Raw genomic sequence first — 14,375 nt, forward strand, 5'->3', positions numbered from 1 at the left:
TTATTGTATTTGTTATTAATACATTTAGTCATTTAACAGACGCTTTTATTCAAAACGACTTCCAAGGAAATGTAAAACTACATCGAGGAAGGAGGTTAGGGGATTTGAACTAGCAACCATGCAGCTTCTAACCGGTAGAGGCAGGGATGGATTAACGAACGGGCCTACCGGGCCCAGGCCCAGGGGCCCATGAGCTCAGGGGGCCCCTAGGCCAGAGCCTCTGCGTGAAGTCGCTGTTATGTATCTCTTATTTGTGGTTGAAAAAGGTGTATTTTATTCATTTGCTAATGGCTTTAATTGAGTGTACCTGGGCTGTGTTAGAAAAAGCTGGATTGATGCGACAGTGATCATGCATGACTTTTTTGGAGCTGCTAAGGATACCTTATGCTATATATTCCCTCAAAATGGCAAACCTGTCTCTGTCATGGTTTTCATCATTTTTAGGGGGAAATCGTTAGTAGCAATCTATAACACAAATATATGCTTATCGTACATACACTATAGAAACTGTTAAAAAACCGATTCAATTAAATGAATAATTTCTTATTTTCTTTGTTATTTTTGTCATATACAGATATGCAATGATATTGCTGGGTAATATGTATCTTGTTGTCCAATGTCAAGTCTCTATTTGATCATGTGATGAGACGATACGATATAGCTAGTTTAGGCGCAGAATCTGAAAGTCAAGACCTACAAGCAGGCACAGTAGGCTACACCTGCCGAACGACGCCTTTCAAACATAAAAGTGGTGATGCATGATTTGATTTTTCAATTGACAGGATAGCCAGCCCATTCAGCCTCTCCTGCCCCATGCTGCCCCTCAGGTAGGTCTTAATCAGTTTCAATTTGGAAAAGAATCACTCGGCTGTTGCCCTGTCACATGTAATGTCAGAAACAATAGTGGGGCAGTGCACACCTCACCGAAGGTGGATGTTACGGAGTAAACTTTGACCTGTTTACTTTCCCAATACAATAGCCAAAGTATCTAATTCGACCGTAAAATCCAACACATAGGTTGTGTGGTTGTGCGTGCGTGTTTTGCGGGCGCACAATTTCTTTTTTTCGGGGGGGGGGGGGGGGGGGGGCGGCCTTCAGCATGTCCAGGCCCAGGGGCCCGTGGTTTCTTAATCCGTCCATGGGTAGAGGTAACCTCTGTACCAGCTGACACTTGCTGTCAGGTATTCATACATAGATATCACCCTATAAACATCCTAACACACCTTGCTCTCACAGCGGTGGTGGTGTTGAATTTTGCCATGATTATGGTCTTGTATTCTTCATAAGCGTTCATGTTCATCTCCTACTCGCCAGCGGAGAAAAAAAGAGCCCTTTTCTTTGAGTTTAGAACCATTATACCGTTAGAAAATCATGGTTTTGGTGATCGACCTTTCCTGCCTTTTGAAGTAGGACGTGCACGCGCAAATGCCATGATAACTTTAGCCTGCTTGAAATTAACCACATGATTAGGATGCGGGTCAGCCGTTAACGAACCGATATTTGCTGTTCTCAATCAGCTCGCTAATCTTAACGGGCTAAAAGGCCAATTGATTAACTTAGCTTCAATCCTACGACGAACGTACCCCTGTTTCCCGGAATGAGACTTGTTTTCGAAAACAGGCCTACAGGTGCAGGCTGGTGGAAACAGCCAAGCATGGGGTCTCGGGATAAGAGATGCAGACAAGTCAAGGACAAGCGAAGCTCCCAAAAAGTTGTAAACAGGCTCTTTGCAACATTGGCAAGGACACCAACCTGCTCTCACAAGTTACCGTTGTCCTAAAATGTTTCTCCGCAACAAGTGAGCGAGAATATTCTGATTGGCTGAGCTTAGATTAAATGTATGGGTTTGAGAGAATATTCTGATTGGTTCAACTTGGATACGTTTTGGGTTTTGGATTGGTTCAATTTGGATAAGTTTTAGGCTTTTGATTGGAAAGCAAGTAACGAAATAGGCCATTTAAAAAGTTAGTGCACTGGTTATTTGGCTGAGCTGCTCCATGGACCACCACTCCGATTGAATGAAAAGTCTGCAAGAGTAAATAAACTTTAGGGGGGCGCTCGTGGATACGGAACATGTAAGACGTGTGCTTCAGTGCTCCGAGGCTAAGTGACTATATGTAATTAATTTTGGCATAATATTCCATTTTATACTTATTTTATCGTATCAGCAACAGTTTATTGAATGCTCGGTTGAGAAATGGCTTCTGGACGGAATAAACCGGACTCGGGGAAAGGCTAGGGTGACCAGATTTCCCGGACCTAAAACTGGGACACTTTGCGCGTGACCGTAATGCTCGTGCACGCACACGCTTTTTATCCTGAACATGTGCCAGCCCAGGTCAGACATAGACATAGATTTTGCCAACAGCACACGTAGGCCTACTGTTCACAACATAATGGGGTATCTCAGTTAATATTCATGCATTTTCTATGTAGCCTACATATCTAAGAAATAATATTAAAAGACATTGAGTGAGTTTTGTGTGGGACCAACTTTATTTTTCAGAATTAAAGCATTATTTTGGAAAATGTACCCACTGAACTTGTGAAAAAGTTTGTGAAAAGGTATTAAGTGGATATCTAAATTCAGATGTGTTTAAAGGGGCGCCTAGTGGATATCTAAATTCAGATGTGTTTAAAGGGGCGCCTAGTGGATATCTGTCGCTACACGATGGTAGTCCTTTGGGGGATAGTAGTCCCTCACATTGCGCATGCTCAGACACAAACGGTTTATGGCATAAGGCTCAACATAATCGCGCATGCTCAGACAACAAAACGGTTTACAGCATAAGGCTCAACATCAACATCAAAATATCTGGCTTGTCTTAACGCATAATGTAGGTTTATTTAACGTAATATTTAATAATGTTGTAAACGGTTTAAACATCAACATATGGGACTTGTCTTAACGCATAATGTGGGTATATTTAATGTTATATTTAATTATGTTGTAAACGACTAACAGCATAAGGCTCTACGTCAACATATGAAACGAAACTGGGGAGAGACTTTTTGATCCTCCACCTCATCTGTTTTGTCCACTGTGACAACATCTTTGTTTTTAAATAAATGGTCATGTTTTCAAAAAACTGGCTTTCGTCGCTTTTCTCCATGATTGAAAACAGATCTGTCGTTGTGACGCATGCACGGCTTCGCTGTCGACAGTGTCGCAAAATGACGCATGCGCAATGTGAGGGACTACTATCCCCCAAAGGACTACCATTGTGTAGCGACAATATCTAAATTCAGATGTGTTTAAAGGTGCTTGGTCAAATTCAGGATTAATGACAATGAAGCTCTTTTATTGGCTACCTGAATTAATAAAAAAAAAACACGGATCCACCCCATTTATGAACATCATCAAGAAGCATGCTGGATTTTAAAGACCACATTATTGAAATGGGCTGTCAGTCAAGGAAAGAGGCTTTAATGTTGATGAAGGATTAAGAGGCATATTGTTTATTTGCGCAACCATACATTTTCAGGAAACAGGTCTCAAAGTGTCTTATAGTATTTGATTTACTGTAGCAAGTAGATAAATAAGTTTAACCAGATGAATCATGTTTATACAGGGCCCTTGGTGTTCTTAATCTGGTTTTGCTCACTGGTCATATTTGACTAGTTGGCTGTGGACCCCCAATTTCCCTTCACGTGGAGTAAGGTGCAGAAACTCCACGAGGCTGTCATGCATGACATTTCGCACTGTGCTCATCCCTCCCCTTTTACAACACGCCTCGGGCTCAATTGCTTTCTAGGGCGAAGGGTATGGGCGTGGAAGGTACAGAGTGATCAACACCACTTCAGAGCAAAGTTTATGAGTCGCAAGTCGCGATGAAGCTCATTCTCATTTCACAACGGACTCTGGCAACAATGAAACTCTTGATTCAGCTCATTTTGGTAGCAGGTGTTGCATCTGTAACTTCGTCTACAGCGCATGATGGTAAGTTTAGCTGAACTGTTGTAAAACATTATTGTTGTAAAACACCTTGTCCCTTCTTTGCATAAGTGGAAAGATTTGTAAATATTGTAAGAAATACAAGATTTATATTACAAAGCACGTCTTTATATGGCCTTAAACTCTGAATGTTTAGCTGCATAATTCATAAGCTATAGGCTTACCTAATATGGATGCCGTAAAGTTAACATATTGACGTAATTAAACGTGAAGACCTCTATAAGGCTCAATGAAACAGCATTTAATAGTGAATTGACTTGTATTCTCTCTAATAATGGATTTTTGTCCATAGTATTAAGATTCTGCAGAGTAAACATAATTCACTGCATGGTGTTGTTGTCTGAATAACTACAGGACCACTGATCCACACCAAGCTGGGAGCCCTTAGAGGTGAATACTTGCGCGTGAGGGGAAAGACAACAGTGGTCCACTCATACCTGGGCGTGCCCTTCGCTAAACCACCTGTGGGACCCCTCAGGTTGGCCCGTCCCCAACCTGTGCAGGGATGGGAGGGGGTCAGGGATGCCACCAAGCAGCCATATATGTAAGTTAATGAGGTCATACTCTCAATATTTATGAGGGGCCATTGTTGCCACTACAATCATCCTTTACTACTTGATTGATTGTTATGTTAAGACTGTGAAGGTTTGCCATAAAACGTGTCCTTTCATTTAACGATCATCAGTGTATTTTCTTTTCAAACCTGAGAACAGTAAACATAATCTAGTAGATGTATATGAAGTGCCAAACACAGGGGCGGAGATCCCATTTCATTGTTGGGGGGACAATAAATAGTAGAATTTTCAGAGAGTAATTCCTGGGGGGGGGGGGGGGGGGATTGCTGTCTGGCCCTATCTCCCTCTCTCTCTCCCATACGCTCCTTTGCAACTTGCCAAAGTGGAAAGCGAACACCTGTCTGTTATGTCGTGTAGTGCATTTTAAAATACTACTCTCACACGGTCAGCGTGGGTTTTGCTTGATTTTTACTGGAGTGACTTTCAACATGTAACCTAACTTCACCGGTGCAGAGGTGGAGGTACTGTTGCAGAATGTAGATGTGTCCATGCTATTCCACCATGGCTATATCCACGCAATTGAGTTTAGTGCTTATTTATTTATTCAATGCCATTTGCAGTGTTCGTGTAGTGCTTTTATTTATGTTAGGACATCATGATGCCTCGTAGAATCATGACTATAAATGTGAAACGTAATTGTTTATGATACAAATATTCTCGTATTTATTATTATTATAATTAAGGGCACAGATGGGGCACAAATGGGGCACATATAGGGCAGATATAGGGCACAGAGGGGGCACATATAGGGCACAGATAGGGCACAGATGGGGCACAGATAGGGCAGATATAGGGCACAGATGGGGCACAGATGGGGCACGTTTCTAATCACCCAAATCAAATGTTTTAAAGAGAGCACCATTGTTATATCCCTCACATGTGTAATGTGTCACAGGCACAGATAGGGCACAGATATAGGGCAGATATAGGGCACAGATGGGGCAGATATAGGGCAGATATAGGGCACAGATGGGGCAGATATAGGGCAGATATAGGGCACAGATGGGGCACAGATATAGGGCAGATATTGGGCACAGATAGGGCACAGATATAGGGCACAGATGGGGCAAAGATGGAGCACAAATGGGGCACAGATATAGGGCACAGATGGGGCACAAATGGGGCACATATAGGGCAGATATAGGGCACAAATGGGGCACAGATATAGGGCACAGATAGGGCACAGATGGGGCACAGATGGGGCACAGATAGGGCAGATATAGGGCACAGATAGGGCACAGATGGGGCACAGATAGGGCAGATATAGGGCAGATATAGGGCACAGATAGGGCACAGATATAGGGCACAGATGGGGCAAAGATGGAGCACAGATGGGGCAAAGATGGAGCACAGATAAAGTCAGCTCAGGCTCCAGTCAGACTAGCACACACGTTTCTAAACACCCAAATCAAATGTTTTAAAGATAGCACAATTGTTATATCCCTCACATGTATGTATAGTAATTATTGTAACATGGTGAAGGTCAAATTCTGCAGTTGTGCTCCTAGTAGAAAGCTAAAACATTCAAAACTAAAACATTAGGTATTGTTTGGGTTTCGCACTTATAACTGAACTACACAAACCGTATTGTGTGTCCACAATCATCGATTATGAGCAAGGGTGGTCTCTTTTCTGATGTGTTTTAGGTGTGTACAAAACCGATAGATGTCTCTCAACTTGTCAGAAAGCCTCGGCATGGATGTGGAGATTCCTGAGGTATCTGAGGACTGCCTCTACCTCAATGTTTACACTCCTGCCAGATCGGCTGAGGATGCCAAGTTACCTGTGAGTTCAACCATAAAATGACAGCACAGGCCATAGCTTTGATCTGGGTCTTTGAAATTATGTCCAGATCCCCTTCCAATGAATTGCTAAATGTATGTAGGTTCTTAAATGTAATGACAAATGCTATGTGTCTGACCCTGATTGTCAGTGTCTGTCTGAGGTAATGTGATCCTAATTGTCAGTGTCTGTCTGAGGTAATGTGCTGATATGTGTCTGATCATAGTCATCAGAGTGTCTGTCTGAGGTAATGTGATCCTGATTGTCAGTGTCTGTCTGAGGTAATGTGATCCTGATTGTCAGTGTCTGTCTGAGGTAATGTGATCCTGATTGTCAGTGTCTGTCTGAGGTAATGTGATCCTGATTGTCAGTGTCTGTCTGAGGTAATGTGCTGATATGTGTCTGATCATAGTCATCAGAGTGTCTGTCTGAGGTAATGTGATCCTGATTGTCAGTGTCTGTCTGAGGTAATGTGCTAATATGTGTCTGATCCTGATTGTCAGTGTCTGTCTGAGGTAATGTGATCCTGATTGTCAGTGTCTGTCTGAGGTAATGTGATCCTGATTGTCAGTGTCTGTCTGAGGTAATGTGCTGATATGTGTCTGATCATAGTCATCAGAGTGTCTGTCTGAGGTAATGTGATCCTGATTGTCAGTGTCTGTCTGATGTAATGTGATCCTGATTGTCAGTGTCTGTCTGAGGTAATGTGCTGATATGTGTCTGATCATAGTCATCAGAGTGTCTGTCTGAGGTAATGTGATCCTGATTGTCAGTGTCTGTCTGAGGTAATGTGATCCTGATTGTCAGTGTCTGTCTGAGGTAATGTGCTGATATGTGTCTGATCATAGTCATCAGAGTGTCTGTCTGAGGTAATGTGCTGCTGTCCTTCAGGTCATGGTGTGGATCCATGGAGGAGGGTTTGCTATTGGCTCCGCCTCCTTTTATGACGGATCTGTCCTGGCAGCCTATCAGAACGTGGTTGTGGTGCTAATTCAGTACAGACTTGGAATGCTGGGCTTTTTCAGGTGAGATTGTAGTCAGTGTCCTGGAAGAGACATGGTCCTTTATATTCTTAGTCAGTCAGTAGACAGAATGTGCCAATGAGACACATGCGCATGGTCACTAATATCAGTGTGGTCATTATGAACGTGTGTGTAGGATACTTCTTTACACCAGTCCTAAAGTGTCATGTTTATTCAGAGTCAAAGCATGCTTTTTATTTTCTCTCCTACCAGCACAGGGGATGATAACGCCCCTGGAAACATGGGCCTCTTGGACCAGGTGGCTGCACTGCAGTGGGTCCAGGAGAACATCCAGAGCTTTGGAGGGGATCCCTCCTCTGTCACCATATTCGGAGAGTCAGCAGGGGGAGTGAGCGTGTCACTGCAGGTGGGTTCTGTGCTTAGGTGCTTGATGTTTGCCATGAAAATATGATTCTCGTTTTTTAAGAAGCTTTAAAAAGAAAGATCATACATTCTAGGCTACATATTGAAATTGGATTTCAGCGTTTTTGTTTTGTCATTTAGTTAAAAGTGGTGCAATATTTATGTTTGTTTGTCAGTGCACCACACCTACAGTATTTTGCCAATGTATTTGTGTGTAGTATATTTGCTTATTTACAAAATAATTTGAAGGACTTGTGATGCCGTGACATTCATCTCAATTTACACATGAAACTCAAGTTACACATACAGGTATGCACTGGTCAATGACCTTGGCATTAATTATGTTTATTGAATTACTTCTTGTAGGTTCTTTCACCCTTGAGCTCTGGTCTGTTCCACCGGGGCATTGCTGAAAGTGGTACAGCAGCCATGGATTTCCTCATCAACGCACAGCCATTGGCCGTAGCTATGGTGATCACCTTTCACTATCTGTACCTTGTTTTCCATTGGCCGTAGCTATGGTGATGACCTTTCACTATCTGTGCCTTGTTTTGCATTGTGATGCTGAAGTGTTGGGTGGGTACCTCAGATCATAGCCCATTTTCCTTAGATGCTTTTCACTGTTCCCTTAGATGGTGGCCAATGCATCAGACTGTGTTGGCACAAAACCACATGAGATAGTGGACTGTGTGATGCAGATGTCGACCGAGGATGTTTTAAAAATTGCAGAGGTGAGACGTTATGGTCCTTAACTTCTAGAGGAGAAAAATGGAGCTCCCAGAAGAAAGATGTCCGTCTGTTTAAAGATGCTTAATCTCCTGCATGTGTATAATCCTGTCTGAAAATGGGTCTAAGGTTATATAGTATGAGTGTAATTACCTAAAGCCATGGCCACTTGTGTAATGAGTTGATGTTTCTCATCTATTTTTACAATGTCCCTGATTTCACAGAATCCTGTCTTGATGTTTGGGATAACAGCCGACGAAATGTTTTTACCCAAACCTGCGCAAGACCTTATAAAATCCCATGAGTTCAACAAAGTACCATTAATTAATGGCATCAACAATGATGAATGTGGATGGTTACTGCCTGCGGTGAGTAGAGTGTAAAATTGTATGCACAAGCATTGAGTATGCCTTGGAGATTGTGTGGTAAATCAGATTTTCCATTTACATAAGAAAACATGATTGAACCATAATCATCATTCAGTGTATTGCTAATTAAGCTGAATTGGTCTTGGGTCTTGGGATGATGTGTGTTTTTTTTGTTTCTTGCCCCACCTGGCTGGGTAGATGGGATGGATCCTGAGACCATCAAACAGTCTGTCGCCTTCTTCTTCCCAAATGTAAGGCTCTGCATCAAGTAATCTGCATAGTTGACCAAGTGTCATGGCATGAAGGTTTTTTATATCAACAGCAACAAATGCAAATTTCTGCTTTTAGGTAGAAGACAGTAGGATCATTGACCTGATTTTGGAGGAGTATCTGGGGACAGGAGAGGATGGGGTAAAAAACAGGGATGGATTCAGAGAGCTGATTGGGGATATCATGTTCAACATTCCTGCCATCAAGTTATCAAATGCTCACCGAGGTAAGAGAACAGTGTAAGATAGGCCAGCCCATACTTAGCTGTGTGCTGGGTTAACTTAACATACTAAGCTGTGTGCTGGGTTAACTTTACATACTTAGCCGTGTGCTGGGTTAAGTTCACATACTAAGCTGTGTGCTAGGTTAACTTTACATACTTAGGTGTGTGCTGGGTTAACTTCACATACTATAAGCTGTGCACTGGGTTAACTTCACATTCTAAGCTGTGTGCTGGGTTAACTGGGTTAACTTCACTCCCTGAGGCTTTAAGAGACGGGCTGTTAACGACTGGCACTAGCACTACCGGGTTTTAGTTAGCATGTGTCGGCGGGGAATGTCGGCGGGGAATGCGTATTGAAACCGGAAGTCGTCACTTTACTCCGTTTGATTAGGACCTTTACTTTTTAGTTGAGAAGTTGTGTTGATCGCCTGACATGCAAACGATCGGTTTTCTTTAAATTATTATTATTTTTGTGAAGTTATACGGCTTATGTGAATAAAGCTATCTACACAACTTTTTATATGTCCACATTGACTCGGTTAGTTGTTCATGTGGTACACGAATGTTGCAGAGTATTGTAGGTCTTAACTGAAGCTAACGCCATTGGACAACAATCCATGCACCGTACATAGGCCAGTCCATTGGAACACATAGTAGCTAGCTAGCCTCGCTAACGTCAGCATGCTGATATGAATAGACCCATTATAGTCAGGTGGCTTAATGCTCAATTGACTTGTTAACCGAACTTTTACGAAGTCATACAACTAAACACACAAGTGACTTGTTAACCGAACTTTTACAAAGCTATATGACCAAACACAAAGCTAGCACTGTTAATTCCGCTATAGCTAGCCAGGTCAATTAGCTCGCCTAAGATACTGCAATTTAAGCTAACCAATTACCTCATTTCCCCCAAAACCCATCGATTACGTGTGTTTGTGATGTGTAAAATATATCCTTAATCAGTCATTCAAGTTATTAACATTTATTTACCGCTAGCGATTACACGACACAAGGGTAATTCAATCGCTATTAATGTTGAACTTGAACTTCAACAACGTCACACAACATTAAAAGTCAGGCATCGGCATGGTTCCTAAAGAATAAATCAAAGGTCCTTGTCCATTTCTGTTGACAAGTTTTATCCAACCAGAGACCGGAGTAAAGTGACGATATCCGGTTTCAATACGCATTCCTTAGGAAATGCGTTTTCCCCGCCGACAGAATGCTAGCCTCCCATGCACACGGCTAGGTGTGAGTCCAGAGTCTGTGCTTCTCTCAAAAAAGTTCTCAAACTAAGCGTCTCAAACTACAAGCACTGTCATATTTCGGTTTGAGCACTTACTGTGAATGACACACTGGGCATGAATCCTCTTATAAATAAGACTACAAGGGCAGGGCCCTGTGAGATACAGCCCACCATGTTAAATACTCATTGGATAGGTAAAGGTTTCCAGGTTAGCTTGTGGTGTTTGGGTCAAAGCTGGAAAAGACCAGACTTTGAGTAGTGACAGCTCATTGGCACCATCTAGTGGACCCAGGAGTGTCTTGCTTGAGGATATGACAGAAACATCTCCATTCGGGATTCTTTCAATGAGTTGACGTGGTAGCAAATGTGGTAGCAAAATACATACACACACCGCCCTCTAAGTGGACGACCCAAGTTCGATCCCTGTCCACTGCAGGATGTCTATCACACACACACACACACACACATAAACAAACCCTTTAAGTCATCACTAATTTCCACAGATTCTGGTGCACCTGTTTACATGTATGAGTTCCAGCATCCTCCAAGCATACTCTTGCCCAAGCGCCCAAGCTTTGTGAAGGCAGATCACGGAGACGAACTTCCATTTGTGTTTGGAGACTGCTTCACGAAAGGCCATGTCAATATAAATGGTAAGGTTTATGCAGAGGTGGGTAGTCACACTTGTTTACTTGTACATGTACTTAATAATAATAAATTGTAGCTACTCATAGGAATACATTTAATGCAGAATACTTTTCACTCTTCCTCAAATACATTTGAGATAAAACATTATAGTCCATTAAATTAGGCCACATACAGTATTCTACACTACTTTTACATTTAAAAAACTGTATTCACATTCTAGCTTCGTCGACTGCTTTAGCTACATGGTTGGTGGTTTTATTCTAAGACTGATATTCTAACACACAGCCTATCTCTTTGTTCTCTATCAGGAACCTTCACAGAGGAGGAAGACGAGCTTTGTAGAACAGTGATGTCATACCGGGGCAACTTCGCTCGCACTGGGTAATTTACATTATTGTGAACAGTGCACTTTTATTTTTAATCAAATGTGTATTAAGAAGGAATAACACTTGATGACCAAGTGATGAGAAGATTTTGGTGTACATCAGAAGACAAAGAAACAGAAAATAAGGAAGGCACTTAAGTACATTAAAGGACAGAACACAAAACATCAGAACATTTAACAGTAGCAATAACATAGTTAAGCCCTCTTAGAGCTCTGACTGATATATTACTCACAGCATCCGTAACGGAGAAGCTGCCTTCCTTATCCTCGTCTGGTGCTGCCAGGACATTTCCCTGATCTCACTGAGCACACTGTATGATCGCTTGTCAAGCTGAAGGTTGCATCCTAGGTGTGTGTGTGTGCGGGCGTATTGCTCATTCTGGTGTGTGTGTGTGTATGTGTGTGTGTCATTATTTCAGATCTCCCAATGGTGCTGGGTTAACCCACTGGCCTATGTACGGTGCAGGGGAAGAGTACTTGGAGATTGGGCCAAAGCACCAGGTGGGAAACCATCCAAGGGCCGACCGCTTCACCTACTGGACAGAGACACTTCCCAAGAAGATCCAGGAGAGGAAGCAGCAGCAGCAGCAGCAGCAGCACCAGCATCAGCAGCAGCGCAGTGACGAGCTGTAGACGGCTGATTCATAAATGATGTAGTGTCATAGTGCATCAGTGAAACAGTTTTTATAGTTTGAAGAGGATAAAATGTAACCAAGTGACACAATTCCACAAATTGCACTTATTCAAACCCCTAACAATAAGAATAGTACTGTAGATGCATAGTTGTGCAGCGATTGGGTTCAACTTAGACCTGCAAAACCAGTGACAGTTATTAAGGTATTGAACAAACTGTGAATACTTCAATGGGTGATCATCTTTTCTGTTTTGAGATGTGACCTCCTCAAGCCAAGTAAAATGTGCCAAACCTTTTATTGTTATTTGTTTTCATAACAATAGGCAAACCTTTTATTGTTATTTGTTTTCATAACAATAGGCTACTTGTCAGTCTGTGGGATACATCTCATTTTTCATTTTATTTCATGTGGTAAAATCACAAATGATTTTCCAACTGCACGCCTCACTTGTGTTCATTTTTTAAAAGACAGACTTGACGTCACAAAAGTTTGAAATGGACTGAAAATAAAGAAGTGATAAATACGTTGACCATCATTTCTGTCACTCAACATGTGACAGACTTTTCTCCTTACCCTTTTTTTTTTCATTGTATTATTTTATGTATTGAATTTTAGTTGCCATCAGTACAGTAAGTTCAGTGTTTTGTATCATGTGCTTCTTTGTTGTCATAATTGTTAGGTGAAAATTCACTCAAATTACCTCAGGACTCCGGAGTTTATATTTATATTTATTCATATTTATGTCGGGCTGACTCATACTCGAGGATGAGAGTGAAGCAATTTCACAAACATTGCACAGGGTTAAGTTTTATCTGACTCTATTAGGTTGGAGGTCAGAGGCCTCTCTTGTGTCGTCTCTGTGGGGCTTTCTGTCATGCAAACACGTAAGCCAGGTATGGCAAGAGAGGGACCGTTTGTCCCTTGATATCACCTCCGGCCCTATCCACACATGCGCATGCACAGAAGGTCCCTTTCTTTGTGCAAGTTGTTTACACACTTGTACAGACTAAGAGGCGCCAGCACTCAAGAATCTAGGTTACACCTAGGAACACAGAAAAGCCTTGTTCCAGCGCACAGAGGCATATGATTCGTACAAAGGTATTAATTAATACTAAGTCATTGATTAATACATTCTTTGATAACAGTGATTCACAATTATTTCTGTCAATAATGTGTTCCTGATGTGGATGTAGCCTACTTTTTTATTATTATTATTTAAAAAGAGAATAGGCCTACCTGTGACTCATAATGACTCAATGCTTTTCACAATGTGGTTCCCCTTTTGCTGACATTGAGTCTATTGACATTGAGTCTATTTGAATATAACACGTTGTATTCTGATAAAGATTGTACAACTTATATCAACTTTTTCACAGAACATAGAAAACAACAAGCTTCCTGAAGTGGAGGGAGGAGGACATTGCTCTGACCTGGAAAAAAGGGCAACCCCCCCCCCCCCCGGACTGAATAGAGAACTGAGAAGAACAGGGTCTTTATTAATAGTAATACATAGAACACTCGAATACAGCAATTCATTTGTGCATGGCATCATTCTGTGGAGAAAATTCCAGAATCATACCAGTGGGCTTGAAAAGAGCGCCCTTCTGCATTCTTTGGGAACTTCACAATAGGATGGCCTGATTGTACTAAATTCTGTATTCATGGATTATGCCTCACTCTCCATCTCAATATCCTCCCTTGTTGGCATCCTGTCCTGACTTTCTGTGTCGTCTCTCCTTTCCCTGTTCTCCAAGTCTGTTCTGTTCCCATCTGGGTCTGGCTCTTTGTCTTTGTCTTTGTTTGCAGTTGATGTACTTGGCTCGTCATCTGTACAATTATATATTATTGTTATTACCATTATCATTACTATTATAAGGCCCAATAGAAGCAGTGGTATGTTATTTTTGTTCTGCTCAGGCAATATCTTTGAATGGATCTCTCAAATAGCTTCATCTCATATTTGGTGATCAGCACTACCTGTCCCATGTGTTTCCTGGTCCACATTTTCCTCTGGTCTGGAGGCTTGTGGTTTCTCCTCATTTTAAATGTAATGTAATTATAATAAATTGCCATTAGTATGCTAAAAATATGAGTCTGAAAATATGAGCACAGTAATTAATTAGCCTACACATTGCCATCTTTATCACAATGCAATGTCTCTGTCTCACCTGCTG

General features: G+C 41.8%; 1 pseudogene; it reads left to right on the forward strand.

Annotated features, from left to right (window-relative positions):
- The first annotated feature begins 3,211 nt into the window (after positions 1-3,211).
- LOC116219230 lies at positions 3,212-12,724 on the forward strand (annotated as a pseudogene).
- The last annotated feature ends 1,651 nt before the right edge of the window (positions 12,725-14,375 follow it).

The sequence above is a fragment of the Clupea harengus genome, chromosome 3, assembly GCF_900700415.2.
Source record: "Clupea harengus chromosome 3, Ch_v2.0.2, whole genome shotgun sequence".
Classification (NCBI taxonomy): Eukaryota; Metazoa; Chordata; class Actinopteri; order Clupeiformes; family Clupeidae; genus Clupea; species Clupea harengus.